Raw genomic sequence first — 10,673 nt, 5'->3', positions numbered from 1 at the left:
CTCCAACTACAACTATAACACCAACAACAACTGCTGCACTCACAAAGCAGGTGGTTTTCAGATCTGTTCTGGACACATTTACAAGTGACTTGCAGAACTCATCATCCACTGCTTTTAGAAACCGAGCTTCCATGATAAAAGGACAGGTAAGTTTCTCAGTATTATTTTGAATTATGTTATCACAGACCACTAATTGTTTCCATTTATTATTATGAACCACAAGTGTAATTACAATACCATTGAACCAAATTACCCCTCACTGTGTTCTCTGTTTCTGCAGCTTCAACCTTTGTACCAAACTGAATTCCCCTCTTCCTTCAATTCCTTGGACGTGGTGGCATTCAGGTAATTTGTCAAGATTTACTTTGGTACAGCTTAAGAACTGTGGCCTAAACCTGATAGCTCATATGTTACTCTTTTTTTACCCCTGCAGAAATGGATCAATCATCAATGACATGATCCTCAGCTTCAGAGGCACATCTGTTCCCAATAATACTCAGATTGCGAGTGTTTTGATCAATGCAGCTTCAACTGTCTCTGGTTTTGACATTGAGGGAAGCTCCATCACAGTGGATGGCACAGGTAAGAAATACTAAGTGCTCATGGATTAAAAAGAACCACAATAGCTTAAGAATTTTTAATACTTAAGTAATGTTTGAATTTATTCACAGCATCTCCAACTACAACAACAGCTGCTACAACAACCACAGCATCTCCAACGACAACAACTGCTGCTACAACAACCACACCATCTCCAACTACAACAACAGCTGCAACAACAACCACAGTGTCTCCAACTACAACAACAGCTGCAACAACTACAACAGCATCTCCAACCACAACAACTGCTGCTACAACAACCACAGTGTCTCCAACCACAACAACTGCTGCAACAACAACCACAGCATCTCCAACGACAACAACTGCTGCTACAACAACCACACCATCTCCAACTACAACAACAGCTGCAACAACAACCACAGTGTCTCCAACTACAACAACAGCTGCAACAACTACAACAGCATCTCCAACCACAACAACTGCTGCTACAACAACCACACCATCTCCAACTACAACAACAGCTGCAACAACAACCACAGTGTCTCCAACTACAACAACAGCTGCAACAACTACAACAGCATCTCCAACCACAACAACTGCTGCAACAACAACCACAGCATCATTAACCACAACAACTGCTGCAGCAACAACCACACAATCTTCAACCACAACAACAGCTGCAACAACTACCACAGCATCTGCAACGACAACAACAACTGCTGCAGCAACAACCACACAATCTCCAACTACAACAACAGCTGCAACAACAACCACAGCATCTCCAACCACCACAACAACAGCTGCAACAACTACCACAGCATCTCCAACCATAACAACTGTTGCAACCACAACCACACCATCTCCAACTACAACAACAGCTGCTACAACAACCACACCATCTCCAACCACAACAACTGTTGCAACCACAACCACACCATCTCCAACTACAACAACAGCTGCAACAACAACCACAGCATCTCCAACCATAACAACAGCTGCAACAACTACAACAGCATCTCCAACCACAACAACTGCTGCTACAACAACCACACCATCTCCAACTACAACAACAGCTGCAACAACAACCACAGTGTCTCCAACTACAACAACAACAGCTGCAACAACTACCACAGCATCTCCAACCACAACAACTGCTGCAGCAACAACCACAGCATCTCCAACTACAACAACAGCTGCAACAACAACCACAGCATCATTAACCACAACAACTGCTGCAGCAACAACCACACAATCTCCAACCACAACAACAGCTGCAACAACTACCACAGCATCTCCAACCACAACAACTGCTGCAGCAACAACCACACAATCTCCAACTACAACAACAGCTGCAACCACAACCACACCATCTCCAACTACAACAACAGCTGCAACAACAACCACAGTGTCTCCAACTACAACAACAGCTGCAACAACTACAACAGCATCTCCAACCACAACAACTGCTGCTACAACAACCACACCATCTCCAACTACAACAACAGCTGCAACAACAACCACAGTGTCTCCAACCACAACAACTGCTGCAACAACAACCACAGCATCTCCAACGACAACAACTGCTGCTACAACAACCACACCATCTCCAACTACAACAACAGCTGCAACAACAACCACAGTGTCTCCAACTACAACAACAGCTGCAACAACTACAACAGCATCTCCAACCACAACAACTGCTGCAACAACAACCACAGCATCATTAACCACAACAACTGCTGCAGCAACAACCACACAATCTCCAACCACAACAACAGCTGCAACAACTACCACAGCATCTCCAACCACAACAACTGCTGCTGCAACAACCACACTATCTCCAACTACAACAACAGCTGCAACAACAACCACAACAACAGCTGCAACAACTACCACAGCATCTCCAGTCATAACAACTGTTGCAACCACAACCACACCATCTCCAACTACAACAACAGCTGCTACAACAACCACAGCATCTCCAACCACAACAACTATTGCAACCACAACCACACCATCTCCAACTACAACAACAGCTGCAACAACAACCACAGCATCTCCAACCACCAACAACAGCTGCAAACAACTACCACAGCATCTCCAACCATAACAACTGTTGCAACCACAACCACACCATCTCCAACTACAACAACAGCTGCTACAACAACCACAGCATCTCCAACCACAACAACTGTTGCAACCACAACCACACCATCTCCAACTACAACAACAGCTGCAACAACCACAGCATCTACAACCACAACAACCACTGCAACAACCACAGAGTCTCCAACTACAACAACTGTTGCAACCACAACCACAGTGTCTCCAACTACAACAACAGCTGCAACAACTACCACAGCATCTCCAACCATAACAACTGTTGCAACCACAACCACACCATCTCCAACTACAACAACAGCTGCTACAACAACCACAGCATCTCCAACCACAACAACTGTTGCAACCACAACCACACCATCTCCAACTACAACAACAGCTGCAACAACAACCACAGCATCTCCAACCACAACAACAGCTGCAACAACTACCACAGCATCTCCAACCATAACAACTGTTGCAACCACAACCACACCATCTCCAACTACAACAACAGCTGCAACAACAACCACAGTGTCTCCAACTACAACAACAACAGCTGCAACAACTACCACAGCATCTCCAACCACAACAACTGCTGCAGCAACAACCACAGCATCTCCAACTACAACAACAGCTGCAACAACAACCACAGCATCATTAACCACAACAACTGCTGCAGCAACAACCACACAATCTCCAACCACAACAACAGCTGCAACAACTACCACAGCATCTCCAACCACAACAACTGCTGCAGCAACAACCACACAATCTCCAACTACAACAACAGCTGCAACCACAACCACACCATCTCCAACTACAACAACAGCTGCAACAACAACCACAGTGTCTCCAACTACAACAACAGCTGCAACAACTACAACAGCATCTCCAACCACAACAACTGCTGCTACAACAACCACACCATCTCCAACTACAACAACAGCTGCAACAACAACCACAGTGTCTCCAACCACAACAACTGCTGCAACAACAACCACAGCATCTCCAACGACAACAACTGCTGCTACAACAACCACACCATCTCCAACTACAACAACAGCTGCAACAACAACCACAGTGTCTCCAACTACAACAACAGCTGCAACAACTACAACAGCATCTCCAACCACAACAACTGCTGCAACAACAACCACAGCATCATTAACCACAACAACTGCTGCAGCAACAACCACACAATCTCCAACCACAACAACAGCTGCAACAACTACCACAGCATCTCCAACCACAACAACTGCTGCTGCAACAACCACACTATCTCCAACTACAACAACAGCTGCAACAACAACCACAACAACAGCTGCAACAACTACCACAGCATCTCCAGTCATAACAACTGTTGCAACCACAACCACACCATCTCCAACTACAACAACAGCTGCTACAACAACCACAGCATCTCCAACCACAACAACTATTGCAACCACAACCACACCATCTCCAACTACAACAACAGCTGCAACAACAACCACAGCATCTCCAACCACAACAACAGCTGCAACAACTACCACAGCATCTCCAACCATAACAACTGTTGCAACCACAACCACACCATCTCCAACTACAACAACAGCTGCTACAACAACCACAGCATCTCCAACCACAACAACTGTTGCAACCACAACCACACCATCTCCAACTACAACAACAGCTGCAACAACCACAGCATCTACAACCACAACAACCACTGCAACAACCACAGAGTCTCCAACTACAACAACTGTTGCAACCACAACCACAGTGTCTCCAACTACAACAACAGCTGCAACAACTACCACAGCATCTCCAACCATAACAACTGTTGCAACCACAACCACACCATCTCCAACTACAACAACAGCTGCTACAACAACCCCAGCATCTCCAACCACAACAACTGTTGCAACCACAACCACACCATCTCCAACTACAACAACAGCTGCAACAACAACCACAGCATCTCCAACCACAACAACAGCTGCAACAACTACCACAGCATCTCCAACCATAACAACTGTTGCAACCACAACCACACCATCTCCAACTACAACAACAGCTGCTACAACAACCACAGCATCTCCAACCACAACAACTGTTGCAACCACAACCACACCATCTCCAACTACAACAACAGCTGCAACAACCACAGCATCTACAACCACAACAACCACTGCAACAACCACAGAGTCTCCAACTACAACAACTGTTGCAACCACAACCACAGTGTCTCCAACTACAACAACAGCTGCAACAACTACCACAGCATCTCCAACCATAACAACTGTTGCAACCACAACCACACCATCTCCAACTACAACAACAGCTGCTACAACAACCACAGCATCTCCAACCACAACAACTGTTGCAACCACAACCACACCATCTCCAACTACAACAACAGCTGCAACAACCACAGCATCTACAACCACAACAACCACTGCAACAACCACAGAGTCTCCAACTACAACAACTGTTGCAACCACAACCACAGTGTCTCCAACTACAACAACAGCTGCAACAACTACCACACCATCTCCAACCACAACAACTGTTGCAACCACAACCACAGTGTCTCCAACCACAACAACCACTGCAACAACCACAGAGTCTCCAACCGCAACAACTGTTGCAACCACAACCACAGTGTCTCCAACCACAACAACAGCTGCAACAACAACCACAGCATCTCCAACCACAACAACAGCTGCAACAACAACCACAGCATCTCCAACCACAACAACTGTTGCAACAACTACCACAGCATCTCCAACCACAACAACTGCTGCAACCACTACAACAGCATCTCCAACCACAACAACAGCTGCAACAACAACCACAGCATCTCCAACCACAACAACTGCTGCAACAACAACCACACCATCTACAACCACAACAACTGCTGCAGCAACAACCACAGCATCTCCAACCACAACAACTGTTGCAACCACAACCTCACCATCTCCAACTACAACAACAGCTGCAACAACCACAGCATCTACAACCACAACAACCACTGCAACAACCACAGAGTCTCCAACTACAACAACTGTTGCAACCACAACCACAGTGTCTCCAACTACAACAACAGCTGCAACAACCACACCATCTCCAACCACAACAACTGTTGCAACAACAACCACAGCATCTCCAACCACAACAACCACTGCAACAACCACAGAGTCTCCAACCGCAACAACTGTTGCAACCACAACCACAGTGTCTCCAACCACAACAACAGCTGCAACAACAACCACACCATCTCCAACCACAACAACTGTTGCAACAACAACCACAGCATCTCCAACCACAACAACTGCTGCAACCACTCCAACAGCATCTCCAACCACAACAACTCTTGCAACAACAACCACTGCTGCAATAACAACCACAACAACTGCTGCAACAACAACCACAGTGTCTCCAACTACAGCAACAGCTGCAACAACAACCACACCATCTACAACCACAACAACCGCTGCAACAACAACCACAGTGTCTCCAACAACAACAACTGCTGCAACAACTACCACAGAATCTCCAACTCCAACAACAGCTGCAACAACAACCACAACATCTCCAACCACAACAACTGCAACAACAACCACAGCATCTCTAACTGCAATTACATCCGCAACAACCACAGCTACTACTGGAACATCTATTACTGAGGCATTAACCACTTCTTCTTCTAAACCTACTTATGGCATCGTAACAGATTTACCCGAAGAGCCTTTTTCAAATGACCTTGAAGACCGCAGCAGCAGCCGATTCAAAGAACTCGAAAGTCGAGTTGTAGCAGCAGTGAGTAAAATATACTGAAATAAATTTTACCATTGCTCTAATATGAATGATCTGAGAAAAAATGTTGTCCTCCTTTCTTATTTAAATTCAAAACAATGACATTTGTGCTTACAACATTCCCATCCTTGAATTTGTGTTTTGTTTTTGCAGTTTAATTTGATATACCAAGCAAGATTTGGCTCTATATTTCTTCAGTGCATTGTGATAGCGTTCAGGTAAAAGCAGTGCTTCACTTATTTTGCTTCACATACAAAATTGGAAACTGTGTTGTATGATGTGTAACTTAAAGGTAAGATATGAAAATCTTCTTATTTTGTTATTTGACAGTTTCTCTTTCATTTTGTTTGCCAATATAGGCCTGCACTCTCCCAACAAGCACGAGTGAATGTAACTGAAGTGGAAATGGGGGTCGTGTTCAGACAGAATACTTCCACTGCAGATCTGCCACAGAATGATGTTGTTGTTCAAACCTTAGTAGAGGCTGCTAATGATTCCAGCAATTCGTTCAATATCACTATAAATCCAGATAGAGTCCAAGTACTAGGTAAGTAATTAATAGTAATAGGTAACACATTTTTTTTTGGTATATTTCTCTGTTTATTTGACTGTACCATCACATATAGTAATCCCAAAATTGGACTGGCACTGGACGGTTGCCAAGCAACACCAACATTTTAACACTAGAACCGCCAACATTCCATGTACTCCTAGAACCGCCAAGAGGTCATTTTGACCTCCATTGATTCTAATGCAAAAATGGTAAATGGGCTGCATTTATTCATTAGATTCACATGACGTCACTGTGTTTCTGCGCCGCCATATTTGTGTCCGAATCAGGGCAATCTGGGCACAGATCACAGCGTCACGTTACCAGAACAAGTGGAGTAGTTGGAGGAAATCAGCAAGAGGCCGAAAATTGAGGTTATTTGAAAGATGCCAGGATTATATTGTGCTGTTGACTGTGATAGCAGTCGCCAAAGAAACCCGGACTGCAGTTTTATTCCATCCCAAAAGACGTAAAGTTACAGGCGGAATAAATAGTTGACTGCAGGCAGTCTATCAGTGCAGCGTGGGCTGTGACAAGTCTCACAAAAAGAGGGGATTCACTTTTTTTTTTAATAACATGGATATATTGAATTCTGCATTTTGATTACTTTCTTATTAATTACTCACTGATTCTGCATTTAGGGTCTTTTATTTCTGTATAACAGACCGTTGCTAAGTAAAATGGGCCGTTGCTAGGGACGCCGCTCTGATCAGCGGAGCAGGGCAGAAGAACTATCAAGGATTTTTACCTTGTGTTTCATTTTTACCAGCTTCAGACTAATTGTGATGTTGGATAAATGACTTGAAGCTTGTTAGAGGGAGAGTGGAGGCTCTCTGCCTCCCTCACCGCTGCTGGAATCAAACCTGCGATCAGAGCGGACAGAGCGGACAGGCCAGCGCAGTGTCACAGCTGTGACCAGAGTGTCTGTGCCACCGCGAGTCCGTGACACAAACGTGTCCCGTATCGTAATCTCTTATGACAGACAGGACGACATAAATGCGCACATCGTAACATTTACATGATAATTCATCAATCTACTGATTGATGATCAAAAGCTCGTTGAAAACAACTACACACGAGTCGACAGGAGGAGGGTGAGGAGCAAACAGCGGAGAAGTGACCGGACTAAGGACTTTGATCAACATTACGTCTCTAATTAATTAATTAATTCATAAACTGTGTAATAAGTGTGATAATATAGAGTTAGTCTGTTGTTATAGAGATATAAACCCAGACAGGATGTATGAAACCCTGTCATTTTGTCAAGAAACTGTTATTTCCATCCTGCGGTTTGCATGCTGTTGTATGAGGAGACCTGTCACATCGGACACAAATATGGCGGCGGTCCCTTCGACGTGACGTCACTGCAACCCATGAATAGATAGATATCACGTGACGTCACACAGCGTTCGCAGCCGGTCACAGCGCCATCTTGGGTACCGACTTCCAAAGGCGGTCTATGGGCTGTGACCTAATACATCCATGGCTGTGACATCAAATCTCACAAAAATAGTGGATAAACCTTTTTTTATTACATGGCTCTATTGAATGTCGTATTCCGATAATTTATTGATATTTCTGATATTTATTTACATCTTGATTTTGCATTTAACAGTCTGTTATTCCTGTTTAACAGATCGTTGCTAAGTAAAATACACTAGGTAGGGACGCCGCTCTGATCAGCGCAGCACAGAAAAGAGAAACTATGCAGGATATTTACTTTCTGTTTCATTTTTTACCGTCATTAAACAGCTTGGGAGACATGTACGCCAAGGGAGGCTGCCTCACTCTACTGAGTGTGAGCGGCATGTACGTTCACGTTGCTTTCGTGAATTGTAAACACGCAGACGCCCCCTCGGTTTTAGCGTCCAGCAGTTTAGCGGCTAATTCAACAGCAGTGATGGATAACTGTACCGGAGAGGCTCAACATGAGCTTCATCTGAGGAATAAACGGCAGCTTTTACCTGACGGGAGACCGACGCCTGAGCTACGGTAGCTAACAGCTAACCCCCTCCCTCCCTCCCTCCCCCCTTTCTTATACACGCACACACACGGCCCAGGTTGTCTGTCATATCTGTTGTAAACCTTGTAATAACAGCTTGCTGAGTACAGTTAAAACTATTGTTGCTTCGGTTTGAGTGTGGATTAATTGTTAACGGTTTGTGATAACGTAACTGTGTAGATGGCGTATTGTGATGAGAAGGTGTTGCACATATTTAGTTTAAGACTTATCTGTGCAAACCATTGTGCAAAACCTGTTTGTTGTGACTTTTTGCGTGATAAGATGATTTGCCGAATTCTTCTTCCATTCCTGCAGCCTTTTGTCTCAATGTTAACGGTGGCAAAATGTCCAGATATTTTATTACTTTATGAAAATAAATGTCTGTGAGTTAAAAAGAAGTGGGCTACGCATTTCTGGTTTGATTTGGCTTTTCGTGTATTTGGAGGAGAGACAGAGCGAGCGAGAGAGAGAGAGAGAGAGAGAGAGAGAGACGAGGAGGTCCGCTGGGTGAGCTAGATTAATTTTTAACGGGAGAGAGAGCGGCGCACCGCGCTGTCAAAGCTCGTCTCAGCAGAAATGGTGTGTGCTTTCAAGGCAAGGCCATCAAAATGAGAAATATCCATATCCAAACTACATCAGGCAGCAGTCATTTCTGGTCAGAGAGGATGTGGCTGCACTGAGCTGAATAGAGGTTAACTCAGTGTTCGGTACCCAGCATGGCGGCGGCCAGGTGGAACGCACCGTGACGTCACCTACTGATAAGTATCAATATAGCCATATATATTATATAAGCAGCCAGACACACAACTCAAAACACTTTATAGTAATGCTTCACATTCATATACATACACATACTTTACAAAAAATAACAATAGTCGTTGCTAGGCAACCAATATAGACGACTCTTATTTTTCTATTTTTCGAACAGTGTGTGTATATAAAAATTTTCAAAATTGTTACAAATTTCTGAATTCATGTCCATTTCTCATGAGAGCAATGGACTGTCATTGTTATGTTCAATGTTTATGAGTAATGTTCATTTGTTATCTATTTGACACCTGTTTAACTGTTTGACAACTTTCTAATATCTGAACTCGTGTTGTGTTGTGGGATGAGGTCAAAATTACTAACTAACTAAATAACTAACTATCTAACTAACTAACTGACAAACTGAGTGACTAAATGGACATTCTTTAGCCCAGATTGCAATGATTGGAAAATCAGTTTTATAATTTTTTATATACACACACTGTTCGAAAAATAGAAAAATAAAGAGTCGTCTATATTGGTTGCCTAGAAACGACTATTGTTATTTTTGGTAAAGTATGTGTATGTATATGAATGTGAAGCATTACCATAAAGTGTTTTGAACTGTGTGTCTGGCTGGCTTTATAATATATATGGCTATATAAATGCAGTACATTTAGCATTTTTGCATTAGAATGAATGGAGGTCAAAATGACCTCTTGGCGGTTCTAGGTAAAATCACTCTTTTTTTCGTTCTCTTTTATACTAGAATCGTGAAAACGCATAGGATGATGTAGAACACACTTTTAGGAAAAGTCACCGACTGGGAGACATAGGGTTTTTACGCAAACAGAGTTACGTGCATTTTAAGAAGCGAGAGAGGTCAAAATGACCTCACGGCGGTTCTAGTGT

General features: G+C 43.7%; 1 pseudogene; it reads left to right on the top strand.

Annotated features, from left to right (window-relative positions):
* The first annotated feature begins 131 nt into the window (after positions 1-131).
* LOC146960745 (uncharacterized) lies at positions 132-5,154 on the top strand (annotated as a pseudogene).
* The last annotated feature ends 5,519 nt before the right edge of the window (positions 5,155-10,673 follow it).

This window comes from Trachurus japonicus, unplaced genomic scaffold (genome assembly GCF_045865225.1).
Source record: "Trachurus japonicus isolate A0001 unplaced genomic scaffold, Traja_1.0 AP030039.1".
Taxonomy (NCBI): Eukaryota; Metazoa; Chordata; class Actinopteri; order Carangiformes; family Carangidae; genus Trachurus; species Trachurus japonicus.
The sequence above is the reverse complement of the archived record's forward strand: the minus strand, read 5'-3'. Positions and strand labels throughout refer to the sequence as shown.